Raw genomic sequence first — 6,113 nt, 5'->3', positions numbered from 1 at the left:
TTCACAATAGCAAAGGCATGGAATCAACCCAATTGTCAATCAATGATAGACTGGATAAAGAAAAATGTAGTACATATACACCATGAAATACTATGCAGCCATAAAAAGGAATGAGATCATATCCTTTGTAGGGACATGGATGGAACTGGAAGGCATTATCCACAACAAATTAATGCAGGAACAGAAAACTAAACATTGCACGTTCTCACTTACAAGTGGGAGCTGAGCAATGTGAACAAATACACACAGGGAGGGGAACAACACACACTGGGGCCTGTGTAGGGGGAGGGAGAGTACCAGGAAAAATAGCTAATGCATGCTGGGCTTAATACCTAGGTGATGGGTTGATAGGTGCAGCAAATCATCATGGGACACGTTTACCTGTGTAACAAACCTGCATATCCTGGATATGTACTCCAGAGCTTAAAATAAAATTTAAAAAGAAGTTGCCCAGGCTGTGATATTCAGTTATAACAGCATAAAATGGACTAAGACACGATCTTAAACTATTTGAGTTCAACCACCTAAATGACACTTGGAATATCCCAGCCCTGCAAGCCATCCAACCAAAGCTGCGAGATGTCCAGGGAAAAGACAACTCCCAATGCAGGCCTACGAAATCAACTTTTGGGCCCAGGAATCTATGTATAGATGTTTTGACAAGCCGTCTGGGTCAATCTTAAGAATGCTCAAGTTCAAGAAACACTGCCTCACATCACTTCTTCTCAAACTTTAATATGCGAATGGATCAACCTGGGATTTCTGTTAAGATGCAGATTATGGCTCAATTGTTTAGGGGTAGAAGCTATTATACAGTAAGTTTGCATTTCTTACAAATTTCCAAAAGATAATCAATGCTGCTGACCCATGGGCCATACTTAGAACAGCAAGACCTTGAAAACAGAGTCCAGTGCTCTTATTCTATGTACTATAATAATTTATTAGCAATCTACTTTGGCAACCAAGATTATGTCATGTTGAAGGTGATATGGTGGTAAGTAATTAGAACACTATCTGAAATACTGCACATTTTATTTCAGGAAAGTCCATATCCTTCATGTTTATGCACGTCAATTTAGATAGCAAGTGCTACTGTAAAATGTATTTCAATACTTTTTGGTATGATTTCACTCATATGATACTACTCAGTTTCTAAATCACAGCTTGGTACATAGAGGTCTGTGGTTCTAACCACACAGAGTGCTCAACACTAGTCAAGTCAATCTCTTTTCCTTTACCACAGTTCCTCACCTGCCAAATGAAGGCATTTGCATCAACTAATCCACAAGGCTTATTACTCCTTATGGGTACAACAGCAAGCATGAACACAGCAAAAACAGAAATACCCGTAACTGCTACCAAGATAATTTTCTACACATAAAAAGCAGTTAAGATAATTGCTTATCTTGCCACCAAAAGAACAAATGTTCTCTTGTCTCTGAAGACAGAAAAATGAAGATTTTCATCTGAACTGGGTTCCACTGAAGCTTGCAAGCTTTCTTACCTCTTAGAGGTTCACACACCACAAGACAAAAAGGAAATAATCTGGGTTCTACTCCAAGAAGTTTGACTCTGACCATGCTTTAGTCAGGATACATGCTTTCGTCTTTTTCGTTCACTTACCTAGAAACAGATAACTCATCTTTCCATCTTATTCTGTGATGATGAAAGAAGCTAAACCCTAACCCCTTATTCCATTAGGGAATATGTACCTTTCAGAATTACGAAAATTAGTAATTAGGTCACGGTCTACATTCAGCAAAGGAAAGCAATAATGGTAAGACAGTTTTATATAAAAGTCTGACACTAAGAGAAATATCTGCCCAAGTACACCTAAGAACTCCACATGCACGTAGCCTCCTGATATTGTTGTATGACTCTTAGGATTCGGCTTTGGTGAGTAAGTGGCATTAGTCAAGCTATCAACTCTAAGTAGAGGATATTCTACTACTAAGAGTAAATTCAAGCATATCAGGTTACTTTCTGGCTATTAACACCATAATAGTTCCATCAAAAAGAGGAAAGTTATGAAGTCGTGTATTTATAAGTGTACACTAAATACCACTCACCTGGTCTCTTAAGAAATAGAACACCAGACATTTCAACTTTTCTTTACATCTGTCTGATTTTTACTGATACACACACACACACACACACACACACACACACACAGAGAGAGAGAGAGAGAGACAGAGAGAGACACACACACACTTCAGACACAGGACCAATTTATATATTGTCCAAGACAGAAGACATTATAATTGTTTATATCACTAACTTTATATAAGAAACATTCACACTTAGAAGACGTTCTTATCCAAGAACAGAAACAACATGTAGCAAAGTTTACTGAGTGTGTACACTTGCACTTTCTCTAGAAACATATTAATTCCTTTTCCATACTTTTCCTGGAGTCACTGTTTTATAATTTAGGCATTATTTTCAACCCTGACACACCCTCGAAGCAAGCAAATCCAAAATGTAAAACAAACAAACAAACAAACAAAAAACCCACAACGAATATTATCAGCACTAACGTTTTGATAGAGAAAATACATTTTAGAATGAGCCAGGCCTCACACCCTAACTGTGAGTAGGTAATAACTCCTCAGACTTCACTCTCCCTTTTTATGTATCCTACATGCATTCTGAGTGCTCACAATGCTCAAGGAACTGTGGTGGATACAGAGGGAAAGAAACACCAAACTGACCTGCAAGAAAGGTACTACTCTAGGGGATTTTCCAGTCTAGAAAGCTAAAACATGAGCTAAGTTATGTATGTTTTATAGACTTCCCCTCACACACACAAAAAGCCCAGCTAGACTCTTTTCCAGGTGATGTATTTTCAGCAGTAAAACCAAACCACCTCACTGAAGGGTAAAATATTTCTATCAAGGCCACCTACTATTAACCATTACAGTACACTGTGTTAAGACTGCAGGTTTTGAAGTCACACGAGTGGCAGATCTAGCTTAACAATTTGCTAATTATAGTCCTTGGACAAGTTTTTAAACCTCTTTCAGTCTCATTTTATTCCTCTGTACAATTGGATTAGAGTATCTCTCTCATAATGTTAAGTGAGATAATGCACAGGAAATACTTAGCACAGTGCTTGACTCAAATCATTTAGTCAAATATGTTTTCTGGGTGTCAACTGGTATAGAAACAGACAGCCACAGGGTTCCCGATCCTGAAGAGAACACAACAGAGGAGGAGGAGGAACGAGCAGAGCAGGAACACCTCAGATTTCCTATACCCTTTCCAGCTAACTCCAACCACTAATGTGCCTCTGTCTTGGCTGAAAAAGCCCTGTCTGTTATAAAGCCTGTCTGAGACTTACCCTAGAGCCACTGAATCAGAACCCAGTTGTGTCTGAAGCATCTGTATTAATAAGTTCCAAAGGTGAGTTATCATGCATACCTAAGTTGAGAGCCACAGTGGAAGATAAAATGTTTTACAAGTGTTTCAATATTTGTTGAGACATGATTCAGCTAAGATCTGATGTTTTACTTTGAGCCCAATACAGCTGTGTATAGTCTTCAAAATCTCAGGATCACTGTCCAAAATTTCATTCAGAAGTCTTCCTAATGGAGTTCTTCCTGATTTACCTCCACTCCTTGCCCAGGGCTCCTGCCCACTGTGTGGGAAAGGAGAGCACGACACAGAGGTGCCCTCACTGATCCCTCTGCTCAGAGGTCTGGTCAACCCATCTATCCTCACTCACAGCTCCACATCCTTCTCATCTCACTTTTTTGTATCTCTGATGGGTCCTTAACTAATTTATTCCAGATGATGTTACCACATTGCTTTCAAATACTGAGTATTAAAATCAAGTCTAAGTATTAAAAAACATTGTCTAATAGATACACTTCAATTCTAACGATTTTGGTGCCCTAGTATATATTGGCTTGGTTTCCAAACAGATAAAATATAAATTGTCTTAAAGAAACAAAAAAAATCCATCAACAATTCACACTACTACAATTATTTAATCTTCATTAGAAGGAAAAAGGGAAGAAAGTCTTGCATTTGCTGAAATTTGCATGTGGTCAATTCAAAACACAAATACTGTAGGAGACTATAGTATTATTTAAAAATCGTTATCCAAAGAGAGAGAAAAATATTTACAGAAAAAGTTTTATTAAAATTACTAGATAAATTACTAGATAAAATATACCAGCATTTAATACCTCTCCAATTGTATGAAAATTTCTATTGCAGGGAGGTGTGATTAAAGAACTACACTACTTGACTTAGTAATAGATCTAAGCTGGCTACTCAAACAGATTGCCATCTGGTCAATCAATTGCCATTTGAAAAGCTGCTCTAAAAATATCTTCATGTAAGTGCCTAAATCTCATCAAAATGTAATGACTTCTAATTAATTTATGCTAGCTAGCAGGAAACAAAATTTCAATGTACACTTTAGATTCCCACTTATAATACAATTACCAAAACCCTCCAAGATTCTCAAATTATTTTCCCGAAAAGAGACATGGTAACATCTCCTGATTCCACTTACTATGAAGCTACTATAAACTAGTCCTACAATTAGGGCAATCTCTACCAGCCTTTTGAATGTAGGGGAGTCCATCAATTTGCTTTAGCTACAGAATATACAAAATACGCATTTTCTTATTTCCACAACATGGCAACAGTACACAAAAGTAAGCGGGTGCTGCTATTTACCAACTCTAAGATTATGTACACTTCTGTAAAATGGGAACAATACAGAATTCTCTGCCTCACAGGTTGTGAGAATCAGAGAGAAAATGTATGTAAAAGCATATTGTTTCCCAGGGCCCAGAAAAGGGACCAAGTCTCCAGAGCCCTGATGACAAAGGGTAATACACCAAAATATGGACTCATTTTCCACTCCATCTTCACTGGCCAAGCAGCTGCCAGGAATAAAGGCCGCATCTCCCAATACCTGGCAAACAAATGCAGTATTGCCTCGCAAATCGACTACTCTGCTGAGGTGCTCATAGCGTGTTTGGGGAGAAGCTTCAAGAACAAGTTGAAGAGAGACTGTCTTTCTATGAGAGTGGAGAGATCCTATGAAAGAAAATGGATGTCATGAAGATAGAAGTTGTTCAGGCAGAGAAAATGGCTGCTGAGATTATTAGGAAGCTGGAGAAACAGGAGTAGAAACGCTTAAAGAAGGAAAAGAAATGCTAGCTGCACTTGCCGTCTCATCTTTGGAAAACAGAACTCCAGAGGAGTGTGCAAAGACAAGTGTAAAACCCAAAAAGAAGAAAAAGCAAAAGCCCCAGGAGGCTCCTCAGGAGAATGGAATGAAAGACCCATCTAACTCTTTCTCCAAACCTAATAAAAGGAAATCTTTTTCCAAGGAGAAACTGGTTAGTAGCCATCGAGAAGAGACCCCTGGCAGCATCAGTCTTCCCAAGAGGAAAACATCTTCACCCAAGGAGGAAGCAGTTAGTGATCCCAAAGAGGCAGGCAACAGGATCGTCGCTAAGAAAAAACAGGAAATTCTCCTTCAAAGGGGAAGGAGCCGGTCAGCAGTGGACCTGAAGAGGCTGCTGGCAGCAAGAGCAGCTCCAAGAAGAAGAAAAAGTTACACAAAGTACCACAAGAAGGTTAGAATGCAAATGGACCTTCCCTGTCAGGCGGGGCACATCCTACCCCAAGGAGACATTTCCCATTCCGTGTCCTATACCCTAATAAAAAATTCTCACACACGAAGCATATTGTGAATCCTAAGGCAGTATGATTATGGATATGCACAGAAATATACACTCCTTCACCAAAATGATATTCATAGGCAGAAGTACAGACACTAGAAAAATACTGAAACAACTCCTTCATTTGAGCTGCTGTTTCTGAAGTGTCAGCCATTAAACTGGAGCCAAGATTCTCTAAGAAGATACTCTTTCCAAAAGACATAAATCAATGGGCACCAGATTGTATCTGTGAATCTCTTTCTCATGCGTGCACATGCAGATTATCTCACAAAAGCTCCAACAAGTCAAAAACAGCAAACAAGAAGTAAACACAAAAGGAAAAATTCCTGAGAAAACAGCATAATGTTTTGAGATGAGTCACATCCAGGTTTGCATGGGGAGGATTCAGGCAAAGGAACAGTACATGTT

At 38.8% G+C, this 6,113-nt stretch overlaps 1 pseudogene; it reads left to right on the top strand.

Moving 5' to 3' along the window:
* Window positions 1-5,076: 5,076 nt before the first annotated feature.
* Window positions 5,077-5,605, top strand: LOC116459075 (nucleolar protein 56-like; annotated as a pseudogene).
* Window positions 5,606-6,113: the final 508 nt, after the last annotated feature.

This window comes from Hylobates moloch, unplaced genomic scaffold (assembly GCF_009828535.3).
Source record: "Hylobates moloch isolate HMO894 unplaced genomic scaffold, HMol_V3 SCAFFOLD_19, whole genome shotgun sequence".
Taxonomy (NCBI): Eukaryota; Metazoa; Chordata; class Mammalia; order Primates; family Hylobatidae; genus Hylobates; species Hylobates moloch.
Note: the sequence above shows the minus strand (reverse complement) of the source record. Positions and strands in the feature narration are given on the sequence as shown.